Source organism: Aethalodelphis obliquidens, unplaced genomic scaffold (assembly GCF_003676395.1).
Source record: "Aethalodelphis obliquidens isolate GAN/ISIS:26980383/991018 unplaced genomic scaffold, ASM367639v1 scaffold2, whole genome shotgun sequence".
Classification (NCBI taxonomy): domain Eukaryota; kingdom Metazoa; phylum Chordata; class Mammalia; order Artiodactyla; family Delphinidae; genus Aethalodelphis; species Aethalodelphis obliquidens.
The window spans coordinates 39,920,382-39,938,960 of NW_020837946.1; positions in this window are offsets into that span (position 1 = coordinate 39,920,382).

An 18,579-nucleotide genomic window follows, 5' to 3' on the forward strand; every position below is an offset into this window, starting at 1 on the left:
GTGCAGAGGAACTTAATTGATATTTATTCCAAAGAAGATATCCAATGACCAACAGATACAGGAAAAGATGCTCAGTATCACTGATCATTAGGGAAATGCAAATCAAAACAATTATGAGATATCACTTCACACCTGTTAGGATGGCTGTCATCAAGAAGTCAAGCTATAAGTGTTGGAGACGATGTGGAGAAAAGCGAACCCTTGTGCACTGTTTGTAGAAATGTAAATTAGCACAGCCACTATTGATAACATTATGGAGTTCCTCAAAAAATAAAAAATAAGACTACCGGGCTTCCCTGGTGGCGCAGTGGTTGAGAGTCCGCCTGCCGATGCAGGGGACACGGGTTCGTACCCCGGTCTGGGAAGATCCCACATGCCGTGGAGTGGCTGGGCCCGTGAGCCATGGCTGCTGAGCCTGCGCGTCCGGAGCCTGTGCTCCACAACGGGAGAGGCCACAACAGTGAGAGGCCCGCGTACCGCAAAAAAAAAAAAAAAAAAGACTACCATATCATCCAGCAATCCCACTTCTGGGTACATATCCAAAGAGAATGACAAGAAGGTATTGAAGAGATATCTGCATATCATGTTCTTTGTAACATTACAATAGCCAAAATATGGAAACAACCTGTGTTGCCAATGGATGAATGGATAAAGAAGATGTGGTGTTTATATATACAATAGAATATTATTCAGCTATGAGAAAGAAGGAAATCCTGCCACTTGTGACAACAGAGATGAACATCGAAGGCCTATGCTAAGTGAGATAATTCAGACAAAGACAAATACTTCATGATATCCCTTATATGTGGAATCTAAAAAAGCTGTACTTGTAGACAGAGAGTAGAATGGTGGTTACCAGGGTCTGGGGAAGTGAGGGAACTGGGGAAACATTGGTCAGAGGGCACAAACTTGCAGTTAGAAGATGAATAGTTTCTGGAGATCTAATGCAGAGCACTGTGATTATTGTCACCAATACTGTATTATATACTTCAAAGTTGCTAAGAAGGTAGATCTTAAATGTTCTCACCACACACACACACACACAAATCAAGAGTAATGAAAGGAATAAAAGAAAATGAAGACTTAAAATATTCCATATCATCAGTTACAAAAAATTACAGATGGTGTTTAGTTTGTGAGATTGGAGATTTTTTGAAATCTATGAACTTGAAAAAGTGTTCTGCCAACACTTCATCGGGCAAGGAGAAGCAAAGAGAGAATTGACTTATTCTGATCTCTAGGATATGTTTTACATATGTGGGAAATCAGGAGTTTCCCTTGATACTTGTTTTTGGAAGATTTTTCTTTGCCAACTTATATCTTCTTCAGTAATTACTGATCTTTTAAAAATAATTCATATGATGCTTTACTTATTGGATCCTCATCCACCAAGAAAGCAGTTTTATTTGGTATACTCTCCATCTAATCCAGGAATAACTCTAACTGCATTTAGAAAGGTTTTAGCATGTATTGAAATATATATCTAGGACCACCTCCAGTGGCCAACCATCCTGCCTTTTTGTTACCTCAGTATGTGGTGCTTTTTGGATTATGGAGGCACTGATATATTTCCTTAAGTCAATTTATTTATATCTAATGTCATATGGAATAATACTTTGTAATTGTACATTATTCCTCTATCTCTATGTTCATATCTATAGAGATGTAGTGTGTGTGTATGTGTGTGTGCCTCCAAATAGTTGAGAATCATAAATATTTAACTGTCACTACCACCTCTTCCTCTATTATGTCAAACATGATTCTTATTAATAACTCTGTCTTTTTTTATAATGAATTTTAAAAATTTTATGAGTTTACCATAATTTAGGTAGAAAATCAATTTAATCAGATTGTCCTGCTCCCCAGGCATTCTGGCTAAACAAGATTTTGTTATCTCTAAAGCCAAAGAATTTGAGAGTGCTATATCTGATAATTATTTTTTCACCCTAAACTCGGTCACACTTCTGTGACTCGCCTGTGATGAATTTTCAAATTCTCCTCAGGGTTAAGCCCGTATCTGTTCACAGAGGCATGACGAGCTTCAGGTAAAAAAGTGACACCAAATGTGACACATTCTAATTAGATTGTGCTGTCATCTAGGCTAGGACCTCTTGTAATAATATGTCCACAATAAGTAGAATGTTGAGTATTAAAGGCTAATGAAGGAATCTTAATAAAAATTTATAAACACTTTCAAACTGAGTACAAATTGAGGCTTTTGGACTCTAATTTTATGGGTACAACATTTCCTTAGACTCCTGCTGCCTTACAATCTGAGGAAATTGTGTTATCAGATAAAAGGCCTCTGTTGATCAATTTAGGATTATAAAATTCCTAGAGTTTTCTTTTTAAGAAAAACGTATTCTACCACATGTTTATTAGAGTATCTCCAAGCTGTGCTTCATTAGATTTTCATTCTTCGTTATTGCTGTTGTTCAGTTTTTTCTTTAAAAAAAATGATTCAATTAGGCCACAGTAGGTTAATTCAGAGAAGTTGTAACTTTTTAAAAGCTTTGTGCCAACTTGTCTGTCATTTTGTCAGAGTATGAGTCAACTGGAGTGTTGATAATGACCACACACACTCTTCAGAGCAGCAAGCTAAGAACAGATAATGGATATTTTGCAGTTTCTTTAAAACAAGGCAGACAGAAACACAGGTGACAATACATGTGTTTGAAAATACCCCCAAAAGGCATATTTGGCACATGGACCTTAGATTGCCAGCTCCTAATTTGCACTTAATTTTTCAGTTATAATTTACTTTGCCTTTGATGATGTTCTTCTATTTTTGTCTAGTTCTATTCCCATTCTTTGGCTCACAATAATTTTCATAATAGCCTACCATGTTGCCAACATTTCAGTAATGTTGAAATACGATGTATTTTTATATTATTACTAAGAATTTTTAAACTTGATATTTTGTAATGTTTTATAACATATGACTGCATCCTTAATTGCATTTAATTTTGTAAACCAGGACTCAACTATATTAACTATTTGATAATCTTTTAGCTTTATAAATTGTTCTAGAATAGTCTAGTATAAGAATAACTTCATGTATGACATCTATTATATTTTATCATCTGTGCATTTTTAAGGCACCATCTCAAGTCAAACCTTGAACACTGACCTTTGCTCAAAGAATATTGAATATTTATTCTAAAATATTGTGATGGTTAATTTTATATGTTGCCTTGACTGGGCTAAGGGATGCCCAGATAGCTGGTAAAACATTATTTCTGCATGTGTCTGTGAGGGTGTTTCTGGAATAGATTAGCATTCGGATCAGTAGACAGTAAAGAAGATTGTGCTCACCAGTTCAGGTGGGTATCATCCAATCCACTGGAGGTCTGAATAGAATGAAAAGGTGGAGGAAGGCCAAATTTGCTCTCTGCTTGAGCTGGGACATTCATCTTCTCCTGAATTTGGATATTGGCCCTCCTAATTTTTGGGTCTTCAGAATCAGATTGGAACTTATATCATTGGTTCCCCTGGTTCTCAGGCCTCCAGGTTTGGACTGGAACTCCACCTCTGGCTTCCAGGGCCTTCAGATTGCAGACAGCAGATCATGGGGCTTTGCAGCCTCCATAATTCTTGAGCCAATCTCTCATAAGTCTATTTCTATATGTTTATATATATCTATATATACCTATCATCTATCTTTCTATCATCTCCTACTGGTTCTGTTTCTCTAGAGACCACTGATTAATATAGGTATTCTGAATTATTTAGTTCATAATAAATATGTTGTGCTCCCTTGTTTTATTAGGAACAAAGGTCATAGTCCTCTCCTAGATTCAGCTTATGTGACAAAAAGTACATCCTTTTATCTTACTGAAAATATTCATTATCACATGTTTTGTTTTATATTGTTGGTTAGTTTCTTGATTTAGGAGAAATGCCTCTCTAAATAGCTGTTTTATTCAACTTTAAGCATTAACAAAATCTAAGTAAGCTTTTAAATTATAGTTAAGTAATCTATATCACAGTCCTATAAAATTAAGATAGATATATATATATCTTTTACCCTCATCACTTTCCTCATGATTATAAAAGTATAGAACAAAGAACAGAGACCTTTCATTACTTTCCTTGGTAGATATATATTTTCATATAGAAGATAACTTGTGAACTGAATGACATTTTTATGAGATAAAAGTGAAACCAGACACCTCTTAAATGCACTTGTTTCCAGAATTTCTCGAATATTATTCAAGACATTATCCCAGAGACATAATCAATTTGTAGGTCCTACAATTTATTTATTTATTAAACAAATATTTCCTGCAAGCCTATTACACGAGTTTGTCATGTGCCTGATTTGGAAAGAATTAGAGAGATAGATGATATCTAAGTCCCTGAACATCAGCTTTTCTTATTAGTTGCCTCTATAGACAACCCCTTGTCATTCTGGAAAAAGGTAATCATGTACAAAGGAAAAGTACAGTTCACACTGATTATTATTATTTTTTTACATCTGTATTAGAGTATAATTGCTTTACAATGGTGTGTTAGTTTCTGCTTTATAACAAAGTGAATCATATACATATATACAAAGTTATACATATACATATGTTCCCATTATCTCTTCCCTCTTGCGTATCCCTCCCTCCCACCCTCCCTATCCCACCCCTCCAGGCGGTCACAAAGCACCGAGCTGATCTCCCTGCTTCCCACTAGCTATCTACCTTACGTTTCGTAGTGTATATATGTCCATGCCTCTCTCTTGCTTTGTCACAGCTCACCCTTCCCCCTCCCCATATCCTCAAGTCCGTTCTCTAGTAGGTCTGTGACTTTATTCCTGTCTTACCCCTAGGTTCTTCATGATATATTTTTTCTTAAATTCCATATATATGTGTTAGCATACGGTATTTGTCTCTCTCTTTCTGACTTACTTCACTCTGTATGACAGATTCTAGGTCTATCCACCTCATTACAAATAGCTCAATTTCGTTTCTTTTTATGGCTGAGTAATATCCCATTGTATATATGTGCCACATCTTCTTTATCCATTCATCCAAAGATGGGCACTTAGGTTGTTGCCATCTCTGGGCTATTGTAAATAGAGCTGCAATGAACATTTTGGTACATGACTCTTTTTGAATTTTGGTTTCCTCAGGGTATATGCCCAGTAGTGGGATTGCTGGGTCATATGGTAGTTCTATTTGTAGTTTTTTAAGGAACATCCATACTGTTCTCCACAGTGGCTGTACCAATTCACATTCCCACCAGCAGTGCAAGAGTGTTCCCTTTTCTCCACACCCTCTCCAGCATTTATTGTTTCCGGATTTTTTCATGATGGCCATTCTGACTGGTGTGAGATGATAACTCATTGTAGTTTTGACTTGCATTTCTCTAATGATTAATGATGTTGAGCATTCTTTCATGTGTTTGTTGGCAGTCTGTATATCTTCTTTGGAGAAATGTCTATTTAGGTCTTCTGCCCATTTTTTGATTGGGTTGTTTGTTTTTTTGTTATTGAGCTGCATGAGCTGCTTATAAATTTTGGAGATTAATCCTTTGTCATTTGCTTCATTTGCAAATATTTTCTCCCATTCTGAGGGTTGTCTTTTGGTCTTCTTTATGGTTTCCTTTGCTGTGCAAAAGCTTTTAAGTTTCATCAGGTCCCATATGTTTATTTTTGTTTTTATTTCCATTACTCTAGGAGGTGGGTCAGAAAGGATCTTGCTGTGATTTATGTCATAGAGTGTTCTGCCTATGTTTTCCTCTAAGAGTTTGAAAGTTTCTGGCCTTGCATTTAGGTCTTTAATCCATTTTGAGCTTATTTTTGTGTATGGTGTTAGGGAGTGATCTAATCTCATACTTTGACATGTACCTGTCCAGTTTTCCCAGCACCACGTATTGAAGAGGCTGTCCTTTCTCCACTGTATATTCCTGCCTCCTTTATCAAAGATAAGGTGACCAAATGTGCGTGGGTTTATCTCTGGGCTTTCTATCCTGTTCCATTGATCTATATTTCTGTTTTTGTGCCAGTCCCATACTGTCTTGCTTACTGTAGCTTTGTAGTATAGTCTGAAGTTAGGGAGCCTGATTCCTCCAGCTCCATTTGTCGTTCTCAAGATTGCTTGGGCTTTTCGAGGTCTTTTGTGTTTCCACACAAATTGTGAAATTTTTTGTTCTAGTTCTGTGAAAAACGCCAGTAGTAGTTTGATAGGGATTGCATTGAATCTGTAGATTGCTTTGGGTAGTAGAGTCATTTTCACAGTGTTGATTCTTCTAATCCAAGAACATGGTATAATCTCCCCATCTATTTGTATCACATTTCATTTCTTTCATCAGTGTCTTATAATTTGCCGCATACAGGTCTTTTGTCTCCTTAGGTAGGTTTATTCCTAGATATTTTATTCTTTTTGTTGCAGTGGTGAATGGGAGTGTTTTCTTGATTTCACTGTCAGATTTTTCATCATTAGTGTATAGGAATGCAAGAGATTTCTGTGCATTAATTTTGTATCCTGCTACTTTACCAGATTGATTGATTAGCTCTAGTAGTTTTCTGGTAGCATCTTTAGGATTCTCTATGTATACTATCATGTCATCTGCAAACAGTGACAGCTTTACTTCTTCTATTCTGATTTGGATTCCTTTTATTTGTTTTCTTCTCTGATTGCTGTGGCTAAAACTTCCAAAACTATGTTGAATAAGAGTGGTGAGAGTGGGCAACCTTGTCTTGTTCCTGATCTTATTGGAAATGGTTTCAGTTTTTCACCATTGAGGACGATGTTGGCTATGGGTTTGTCATATATGGCCTTTATTATGTTGAGGGAAATTCCCTCTATGCCTGCTTTCTGCAGGGTTTTTATCATAAATGGGTGTTGAATTTTGTTGAAAGCTTTCTCTGCATCTATTGAGATGATCATATGCTTTTTCTACTTCAATTTATTAATATGGTTTATCAAATTGATTGATTTGCGTATTGAAAAATCCTTGCATTCCTGGAATAAACCCCACTTTATCATGGTGTATGATCCTTTTAATGTGCTGTTGGATTGTGTTTGCTAGTATTTTGTTGAGGATTTTTGCATCTATGTGCATCAGTGATATCGGCCTGTAGTTTTCTTTCTTTGTAACATCCTTTTCTGGTTTTGGTATCAAGGTGATGGTGGCCTCGTAGAATGAGTTTGGGAGTGTTCCTCCCTCTGCTATATTTTGGAAGAGTTTGAGAAGGATAGGTATTAGCTCTTCTCTAAATGTTTGATAGAATTCGCCTGTGAAGCCATCTGGTCCTGGGCTTTTGTTTGTTGGAAGATTTTTAAACACAGTTTCAATTTCAGTGCTTGTGATTGGTCTGTTCATATTTTCTATTTCTTCCTGATTCAGTCTTGGCAGGTTGTGCATTTCTAAGAATTTGTCCATTTCTTCCAGGTTGTCCATTTTATTGGCATAGAGTTTCTTGTAGTAATCTCTCATGATCTTTTGTATTTCTGCAGTGTCAGTTGTTACTTCTCCTTTTTCATTTATAATTCTATTGATTTGAGCCTTCTCCCTTTTTTCTTGATGAGTCTGGCTAATGGTTTATCAATTTTGTTTATCTTCTCAAAGAACCAGCTTTTAGTTTTATTGATCTTTGCTATCGTTTCCTTCATTTCTTTTTCATTTATTTCTGATATGTTTTTTATGATTTCTTTCCTTCTGCTAACTTTGGGGTTTTTTTATTCTTTCTTCTCTAATTGCTTTAGGTGCAAGGTTAGGTTGTTTATTCGATATGTTTTCTGTTTCTTAAGGGAGGGTTGTATTGCTATAAACTTCCCTTTTGAACTGCTTTTGCTGCATCCCATAGGTTTTGGGTCCTGTCTCCATTGTCATTTGTTTCTAGGTATTTTTTGATTTCCTCTTTGATTTCTTCAGTGATCACTTCGTTATTAAGTAGTGTATTGTTTAGCCTCCATGTGTTTGTATTTTTTACAGATCTTTTCCTGTAATTGATATGTAGTCTCATAGCGTTGTGGTGGGAAAAGGTACTTGATACAATTTCAATTTTGTTAAAATTTACCAAGGCTTGATTTGTGACCCAAGATATGATCTATCCTGGAGAGTGTTCCATGGGCACTTGAGAAAAATGTGTATTCTGTTGTTTTTGCATGGAATGTCCTATAAATATCAATTAAGTCCATTTTGCTTAATGTATCATTTAAAGCTTGTGTTTCCTTATTTATTTTCAGTTTGGATGATCTGTCCATTGGTGAAAGTGGGGTGTTAAAGTCCCGTACTATGAATGTGTTACTGTAGATTTCCCCTTTTATGGCTGTTAGTATTTGCCTTATGTATTCAGGGTCTCCTATGTTGGGTGCATAAATATTTACAATTGTTATATCTTCTTTTTGGATCAATCCGTTGATCATTATGTAGTGTCCTTCTTTGTCTCTTGTAATAGTCTTTATTTTAAAGTCTATTTTGTCTGATATGAGAATTGCTACTCCAGCTTTCTTTTGGTTTCTATTTGCATGGAATACTTTTTTCCATCCCCTCACTTTCAGTCTGTATATGTCTCTAGGTCTGAAGTGGGTGTTTTGTAGACAGCATATATATGGGTCTTATTTTTGTATCCATTCAGCCAATCTGTGTCTTTTGATGGGAGCATTTAGTTCATTTACATTTAAGGTAATTATCAATATGTATGTTCCTATTCCCATTTTCTTAATTGTTTTGGGTTCGTTATTGTAGGTCTTTTCCTTCTTTTGTGTTTCTTGCCTAGAGAAGTTCCTTTAGCATTTGTTGTAAAGCTGGTTCGGTGGTGCTGAACTCTCTCAGCTTTTGCTTGTCTGTAAAGGTTTTAATTTCTCCATCAAATCTGAATGAGATCCTTGCTGGGTAGAGTAATCTTGGTTGCAGGTTTTTCTCCTTCATCACTTTAAATATGTCCTGCCAGTCCCCTCTGGCTTGCAGAGTTTCTGCTGAAAGATCAGCTGTTAGCCTTATGGGGATTCCCTTGTGTGTTATTTGTTGTTTTTCCCTTGCTGCTTTTAATATGTTTTCTTTGTATTTAATTTTTGACAGTTTGATTAATATGTGTCTTGGCATATTTCTCCTTGGATTTATCCTGTATGGGACTTTCTGTGCTTCCTGGACTTGATTAACTGTTTCCTTTCCCATATTAGGGAAGTTTTCAACTATAATCTCTTTAAATATTTTCTCAGTCCCTTTCTTTTTCTCTTCTTCTGGAACCCGTATAATTCGAATGTTGGTGCATTTAATGTTGTCCCAGAGGTCTCTGAGATTGTCATCAGTTGTTTTCATTCTTTTTTCTTTATTCTGCTCTGCAGTAGTTATTTCCACTATTTTATCTTCCAGGTCACTTATCCATTCTTTTGCCTCAGTTATTCTGCTATTGATCCCATCTAGAGTATTTTTAATTTCATTTATTGTGTTGTTCATCATTGTTTGTTTCATCTTTAGTTCTTCTAGGTCCTTGTTAAATGTTTCTTGCATTTTCTCTATTCTATTTCCAAGATTTTGGATCATCTTTACTATCATTATTCTGAATTCTTTTTCAGGTAGACTGCCTATTTCCTCTTCATTTGTTAGTCTGGTGGGTTTTTATCTTGCTCCTTCATCTGCTGTGTTTTTCTGTCTTCTCATTTTGCTTATCTTACTGTGTTTGGGGTCTCCTTTTTGCAGGCTGCAAGTTCGTAGTTCCCGTTGTTTTTGGTGTCTGTCCCCAGTGGCTAAGGTTGGTTCAGCGGGTTGTGTAGACTTCCTGGTGGAGGGGACTAATGCCTGTGTTCTGGTGGATGAGGCTGGATCTTGTCTTTCTGGTGGGCAGGTCCACGTCTGGTGGTATGTTTTGGGGTTTCTGTGGACTTATTATAATCTTAGGCAGCTCTCTGCTAATGGCTGGGGTTGTGTTCCTGTCTTGCTAGTTGTTTGGCATAGGGTGTCCAGCACTGTAGCTTGCTGGCCATTGAGTGAAGCTGGGTGCTGGTGTTGAGGTGGAGATTTCTGGGAAATTTTCGCCATTTGATATTATGTGGAGCTGGGAGGTCTCTTGTGGACCAGTGTCCTTAAGTTGGCTCTCCCACCTCAGAGGCACAGCACTGACTCCTGGCGGCAGTACCAAGAGCATTTCATCCACATGGCTCAGAATAAAAGGGAGAAACAGTAGAAAGAAAGAATTGGTAGAAGTAGAAAGCAAGCAAGCAAGAAAGGAAGAAAGAAAGAAAGCAGGGAGGGAGGAAGGAAGGAAGGAGGGAAGGAAGGAAAAAAGAAAGAAAAAAGATAAAGTAAAATAAAATAAAGTAAGATCAAATATAATAGTTATTAAAATAAAAAATTATTAAGAAAAAAACGGACAGATTGAACCCTAGGACATATGGTGGAAGCAAAGCTATACAGACAAAATCTCACACAGAAGCATACACATACACACTCAGAAAAAGAGGAAAAGGGGGAAAAAATCATAAATTTTGCTCTCAAAGTCCACCTCCTTAATTTGGGATGATTCGTTATCTATTCATGTATTCCACAGATGCAGGGTATATCAAGTTGATTGTGGAGCTTTAATACACTGCTTCTGATGCTGCTGGGAGAGATTTCCCTTTGTCTTCTTTGTTCTCACAGCTCCCAGGGGCTCAGCTTTGGATTTGGCCCCGCCTCTGGGTGTAGGTCACCAGAGGGCATCTGTTCTTCGCTCAGACAGGACGGGGTTAAAGGAGCCGCTGCTTCGGGGGCTTTGGCTCACTCAGGCAGGGTGCCGGGGTGGGGGTGGGGGGAGGGAGGGGCACGGAGTGCGGGGCGGGCCTGCGGCGGGCGGAAGAGGCCGGCGTGACGTTGCAGCAGCCTGAGGCGCGCCGCGCGTTCTTCCGGGGAAGTTGTTCCTGGATCCTAGGACCCTGGCAGTGGCGGGCTGCACAGGCTTCCAGGAGGGGAGGTGTGGATAGTAACCTGTGCTCACACACAGGCTTCTTCGTGGCGGCAGCAGCAGCCTTAGCGTCTCATGCACGTCTCTGGGGTCCGCGCTTTTAGCCGCGGCTTGCGCCCGTCTCTGGAGCTCCTTTAAGCAGCGCTCTTAATCCCCTCTCCTCGCACACCAGGAAACAAAGAGGGAAGAAAAAGTCTCTTGCCTCTTCGGCAGCTCCAGACTTTTCCCTGGACTCCCTCTCGGCCAGCCCTGGCGCACTAATCCCCTGCAGGCTGTGTTCACGCCGCCAGTCCTCTCCCTGTGCTCCGACCGAAGCCGAGCCTCAGCTCCCAGCCCCGCCCGCCCCAGCGGGTGAGCAGACAAGCCTCTCGGGCTGGTGAGTGCCGGTCGGCCCTGATCCTCTGTGCGGGAATCTCTCCGCTTTGCCCTCCGCACCCCTGTTGCTGTGCTCGGCGCCTGCGGCTCCGAAGCTTTCCCCCTCCGCCACCTGCAGTCTCCGGCCGCGAAGGGGCTTCCTAGTGTGTGAAAACCTTTCCTCCTTCACAGCTCCCTCCCACTGGTGCAGGTCCCGTTCCTATCCTTTTGTCTCTGTTTTTTCTTTTTTCTTTTGCCCTACCCAGGTACGTGGGGAGTTTCTTGCCTTTTGGGAGGTCTGAGGTCTTCTGTCAGCGTTCAGTAGGTGTTCTGTAGGAGTTGTTCCACGTGTAGATGTATTTCTGGTATATCTGTGGGGAGGAAGGTGATCTCCGCGTCTTACTCTTCCGCTATATTCCCCTTGTCTCCCCACACTGATTATTGAATAAGGATTTTGCCCCCAAATCCTAACTTTATGTAGAACTTCTGTTTCTCATAAGCTTACATAGACGAATGTATGTGCCAGGGAGACTCCTTTCTAGGGAAGGATAGGCACTTATTTTTTCTTGTATTAAGTGTTTTTTATAATTTTTGATAAGGATCTCTACTTACCTATAACCTTTAGCCTAATAACATATATGTCATTTCTGCTTTTATAGGGTAAAGTGATGGAAGGCATGTGGGACCACAAATAAAAAATATATCACCGAAGGGCCTAACAAAGGTAGGAACCCTTACTTAAGGAATTAAGCAGAATTGCAAGGAATGACTTTGCTAATTGTATTTTTCTGGTTGGTTTTCTCTTTAGCCATAACATATGTGTTTCATTTGTTATCTTAGACCACCTGTGTTTACAGTAAGACTGATTTTATTATTATTATTATTTTTTTTTATCACTCTTACTCTTTGAGGAAAGGAACCATGTTGGTCCTTGGTCAATATAAAGACACAAAGCCATTTCTTAACAATGCATTATATCAGTCTCCTCTATTTCTTTACTGTGTGTATGTATATATTTATGTTACTGTAGGTTTTTCTTAGTATAGAATATATGGATTCAATTAATAAGGATCCAATTATCTAAGGTTCCTGGAAATGTCATTCTTGTTACTTTTAGAGAGCAATATAATGTAAAGTTATTATATAAATGCTATGTATATTCCGTTTCCTGGTCACATTTGCTTTTAGGCCTAAAAATTCCTTGAACTCTTTGATGAAAGATTTACATTCTAAACTGAATTGAATTGTGGACCATCACAGAGAGCACTTTGTAATGGAATATTGCCAACAAAATATCCATATACGTTGACAGAATATAGACAGCACCCCAAAAACATGATTATTGCTGTTCTATAATTCTGGTATGGAGTCTTTAGGTGGCACTGTAATTCCAGCAGTAAATTATTTAAGATTAAAGAGTTTTACATTAGGTTCGTGAATAAAGAATTCTGTCATTAGTTTTGCATTTATTTTTCATAATTATGCCTTATATTTATAGGGGCTATTTTTAACTTACAGAACTTTTTCTCAAATATTACTTCACATTATTTATAAATCTACGAACAAGGCAGAACACCCATTTTATTCCCCCTTGACAGATGTCAAAAATAAGTTCAGGAAAGTTAAGCAGTTTTCATAGGCCCCTTCATGCCCTATAGTATATTTTGTAAAAGGAGATGTTTTATGGTCTTCCTGGGCTGTGCTTGCCTTAATGTCGTGGGTTTTCTCAGGTCTCCCTGGCTCCAATGTGATTGACACTGACTTTGGTGATGTTTAGAACCTGAGGTATTGGACATGGTATTGGAGGATGTTTCTGTTGAACAGAGAGCAGTGAAGCGGTCAATATGCCATGATTCTCTCAGTTTCTTCATCTTTTTGTTCTTTTCTACATAGCTACTCAATTCTAAACAGGATATCAGACTTAAATAGATGTTAGGGTAATTAATGAATATAGGGCCTAAAATTTAGAACTACATTCTAAGTAAGATTTTTCACATAATACAAAGGAAAAATACCAAATGTGTTGAATCTTTCCCTAAGTGTTCCTCTAGAGGAATTCTTATATATCCTTAGTTTCTAAATTTAAATTTTAAATTAAATTAAATTTAATTTAATTTTAATATTTTAGCTATCTATGAAAATGTCTTCTTCCATCCAACTTTTGAGAAAATCTAACAGTGGTGGTTAATACGGGACTCAAATTCATCCTCACTTCCCCAGAAGGGCATTTCACTAACTTTGCCATGTCCAACCAATAAACCATATCTGGGGCTTCAGTACAAAATTCTGTAGGTAGCCCACAGAGCGCTCATCAGTGGGCTAGACACTTCCAGTTACATGCTCTTTCTTGGTTATTTCATCAGAGAGTAAAGGCATGCCTTTGTAGTTTTCTATTTCTTTAGTTCATACCTTAAGATACGCGCACACACACACACACCCCTACCTTCCAGGTACCATCTAAACTTTCTAAGAACAAGAGGACTATACTTCTAATTGCCCCCTAGCTTTTGAGGATACCTGGCTTCCATGGCATTAGTACTTCCTTATTAGTCAGAACATCAATCCCACTTTCAAACTGTGCTTCTTAGGCCGACAAAAGATAAGATTTGGTCCATGCTGATCTATATGCTGTTAAAAACCACTTCCTTGACTGTACTGGAAGTACAGTACTGACTAAAGTTTCTTATTTCCATTTGCAAGTACTCAGATTCTTAGTATAAGGCTCTTCTCTTTCCGGGTCTAGAGAGAAGGGAAAGGAAGAAAGTACATTGTTCCAATTATCATTTGAACTGATATATTGATTGCAAATACAAATTATAGAAAAAGGAGACAGAAAAATGTTAGTTTTTTTAAGGTGTTTTCTAACTCCTCTTTTCATTCTCATATCCAAAATTATCTTTTTTCTGAGTTTATGCTGTATGCTTTCTAAAATGTTGATTGCTTGTGGTGAAATGCTAAAGGGAGAGCAGAGCCCTTAATCATGGAGAATTAAGAGTTGAGGGAAGGGTATGGGCATCCCTGGTGGTGTGGTAGTTAAGAATCCGCGTGCCAGTGCAGGGGACACGGGTTCGAGCCCTGGTCGGGGACGATCCCACGTGCCGCGGAGCAACTAAGCCCGTGCGCCACAACTACTGAGCCTGCGCTCTAGAGCCCGCGAGCCACAACTACTGAAGGCCGCATGCCTAGAGCCCGTGCTCTGTAACAAGAGAAGCCACCACAATGAGAAGCTCGCGCACCGCAACGAAGAGTAACCCCCGCTTGCCGCAACCACAGAAAGCCCACGCACAGCAACGAAGACCCAACACAGCCAATATAAATAAATAAAATAAATTAATTTATTAAAAAAAAAAGTTGAGGGAAAGGTAGAGTCAGGTGGATGGAAATAGTGTGGCTGACTGATGTCAAGTTAAACATGAATTTCACAGTAACCCACTGGATTTAAAAAGTTGCATTTATCTCTAATTTCCTAATGCCTTGCTTTTAATTTTCTTGATGTTCTTAATGTCATATTTGGGTTACAGTTATCTTGTATTAGAAGCCCTCCAATAAGAAAAATAATGTTTTTTGTGTTTTTGTGGGGTTTTTTTCCCATCATAAGGTATTTAGTGGTCTTACACTGCGAGTGTCTTACCAGTCTCAGGTTAGAAGAATAAATTTGCTTATTTCCATAGTATTTCTTGGGTGACTGTAGCCCAAACAAAGCTTGTATTAACAAAGTCTAAAAACAATATCTTTAGATTTCAACATTTATCATTCTCACATATGTGTATATGTTGCAAAGTGAGCAATTAATAGTATGAGTTTAATTATCACTGTAGCACTCTAAAAGAAAGGAATGTAAGCAAAGAAATAAGAACCCAAGTAAATTAACTGACTTATGAAAGAGGGAGGTGATATCCGTTTTATGGTTGAGGAATCTGCCTTTCGTTAAGAAGGCCAACCATTTCTGTGATTTTCACTATATTTTATACATTTCTAAGATAAGAATTTACAGTGTAAGAAATTGTAGTGGAAATATTTTGTTATAAGTACAAAAGAAATAAGACAATTTATGTTTTAGAGAATTTAAACGTTTGTGGACATCAGAGTTATACAGATGAACTTATATGTTGATATGATTAAAATAGGTTGCTTTTATTATATTATCATTGAACATATATTATTTGGACAAGATGAAACATATCTACAGCACTGCATATAAATTCAGATTTCAGAGTTTTAAAAGTTTAATTATGATCAAAATTATTATTTCTTAAAAGTTGTAAAAATTATATTTGGAATTTGGGAGACAAATAACTGAAAGGTAAGTGAAAATTTCCTCAAGACAATTAAATTAATGCCAAATAAGCTAGAGAAAAATTAAATAATGTATATATTATATATAATATTAAAAGTTACACACATAAATTTGACATTTATATATTATTGTTTAAAATTGATTGGCAAAATTTTTAGAGTATTTCTTCTTCATTGACATTTAACTTAAACTAGTGAAGTTAAGGTCTGTTTATACTTAGTGTTAAGGAAAATGAGATTTAGGTTCAGAGAGAACTAAATTTCAATCAAGGCTCTGACACTTTACAGCTAAGTATTTTTAAACAGTTTCTTAATCTATGAAAACCTTAATTTAATTACTTTAAAATGGGTTTTGTACCTAGCTTGTGGGATTGCTGTGAAGATGAAATGAAATAACACATGTAAAATGCTTAACCAGGGGCATTTTAATGGCACAATAACAATGTAATAAATGTTAGGTATTACTCTGAGCTACTAAAATAGCACCTTATATCACAGATAAGTTCTTGACATATTATAAATGAATGATAGTTGTACAGATGCATTTGCTATATTTGTTTAATGATGTATATTTTATTAATTTATTTATTTTTGGCTGCATTGGGTCTTCGTTGCTGAGCGTGGGCTTTCTTTTTAGTTGTGGTGAGCGGGGGCTACTCTTCATTGCAGTGCGGAGGCCTCTCATTGAGCTGGCTTCTCTTGTTGCAGAGCATGGGCTCTAGGCACAAGGGCTTCAGTAGCTGTGGCACATGGGCTCAGTAGTTGTGGCTCATGGGCTCTAGAGCGCAGGCTCAGTAGTTGCGGCACACGGGCTTAGTTGCTCCGTGGCATGTGGGATCTTCCCGGACCAGGGATCGAACCTATGTCCCCTGCATTGGCAGGTGGATTCTTTTTTTTTTTTTTTCTTTGGCAGGCAGATTTTTTTTTTTTTTTGGCAGGCGGATTCTTAACCACTGCGCCACCAGGGAAGCCCAATGATATTTTAAAAAATATATTTTAAGAAGAGCACTTAAAAATTGCTTTGTGCTAATTTATGGATGTTTCATATCATTTATTTCATTTTATTACATATTTTATTACAATGTGCTTTTTGCAAATATTCCAAATTTCCTTTAAAATCTACAAAAAGTTCCGATTGATATATATTCTGATTATGAAAAGGCAATTTTCATTGACTATGTTGAAGAATAAATATGATTAATTAGTTTAAAAAATCACATTTAAGGACTTCCCTGGTGGCACAGTGGTTAAGAATCTGCCTGCCAATGCAGGGGGCATGGGTTTGAGCCCTGGTCTGGGAAGGTCCCACGTGCTGTGGAGCAACTAAGCCCATGTGCCACAACTTCTGAGCTTGCGTGCCACAACTACTGAAGCTTGTACACCTAGAGCCCGTGGTCAGCAACAAGAGAAGCCACTGCAATGAGAAGCCCGCGCACTGCAGCAAAGAGTAGCCCCCGCTCACTGCAACTAGAGAAAGCCTGCGCATAGCAACGAAGACCCAACGCAGCCAAAAAAATAAATAAATAAATAATAAATTTTTAAAAATCACATTTAACAAAAAAAATTCACTTTCAATAATCAATAGTTACATTTTCTACCTCTTGGCTTGAGTTTAGCATTGCTAACTTTGTTACAGAAAGATTTGAGTAATTTTTTGGTAAATATTCTAGTCCAGGATTGTAAGATGCTTATTCTTTCTCTGTATCCTATCTTAACAAGGCAGTTTTGGGGACTTTTGCTAAATTTAACAAGTTTCGACTGCATGCAAATTCAACATTATGTTTATATATCAATTAAATGTTCTTGTTAAATGTTCTTGTTCTTCCAATTTTATCAATGAGTACACCAAAAATCTCAATGCAATTCAACAGTTTAGCTAAATTTATGACATATTTTTGCATTATGGAAGTAAGTAGTTATTTTGATGTATCTCTGGGATAAAACCAGGATTGTGTGATGTAAGAGGTAGATTTTCAGCATATCACATTCAAGAACTGAGATCACATTATCAGAACACAATGAAAGGAATGGTATCGGAGTCTCTTGTGGTTGTTATATTAGAAAACAAACTGCTTAAAAAGTTATACTGGTTACAGTTAAGGGACATATATGGAAGAACTTTTGAGAATCACCTCCATTACCATTTTCCGTAAAGGTTAACATACCTAAAAGGGTCATAGAGAGAAAAGATCTGAGGAAACTTGTCGATGTAATTCCCTCAGGAAGTTTGGTGACTATGGAGCATTTAAAGTTGGAGGGGCTTTTGCTAGGATGTAAACTGTCACTCTGTCCATTTAAATCTTCTATATCAAGAACAAATTTTAAATCCCTTCTCCCATGTGAGTCTTGGGTTGAATACTCTCACCCGCATGAAAGCCCCTTTTCAAACCTCTGCAGTACTTACAAGACATGTATAGTTTCTTTTCCCTACAGCTCAGGAGCTGAGTGCTCTGGCATGGACAGTCCTCCCTTCCAACCTGTACAGATATTAGACTTTAGAGTTTTCCCAATCCCTAGATTTTTTCTGCTTCTTCCTCTCCCAGGGATTTTATGGTTTCTTCTTTTAGACTCTCAACAAAATTGAGCTGATGATCCACTTCCTCTCTCACCGCCCCCCTACCCCACCCCACCCCTGAAAATGGACAGCCATAGTATAAGGATTCCCCCACTGAGTCTTCTATTTAAGTTCCTTCAGCAACTGATTTTCCTTCTCCTACAACCAAACTACCAATCCAGCTAACCAAACAAACAAAACGTGTTAGACATGGGGTTTCACTACTTCCTTCCCATTGAAAACATTCATTCAAATAATAATTTATATGTGTTGCTATCCTGTTCAGTTTTTAAATTTCTTGAAGCTAAACAACAAACTGTACACTTATGTACTTTCTTTGTTGGCTCTTAAATATTTGTGGAAAGAAAAAATAAGTGTAAAAAAGTCACTGTTTTTTGTTGGTTTGGGTTTTGTTTTTTATGAAAACACAAAGCCTTTGTAGACTGAAGTACAAAAGCTATATAAAAACTGAAACTCCTACTGTATAACACAGGGAACT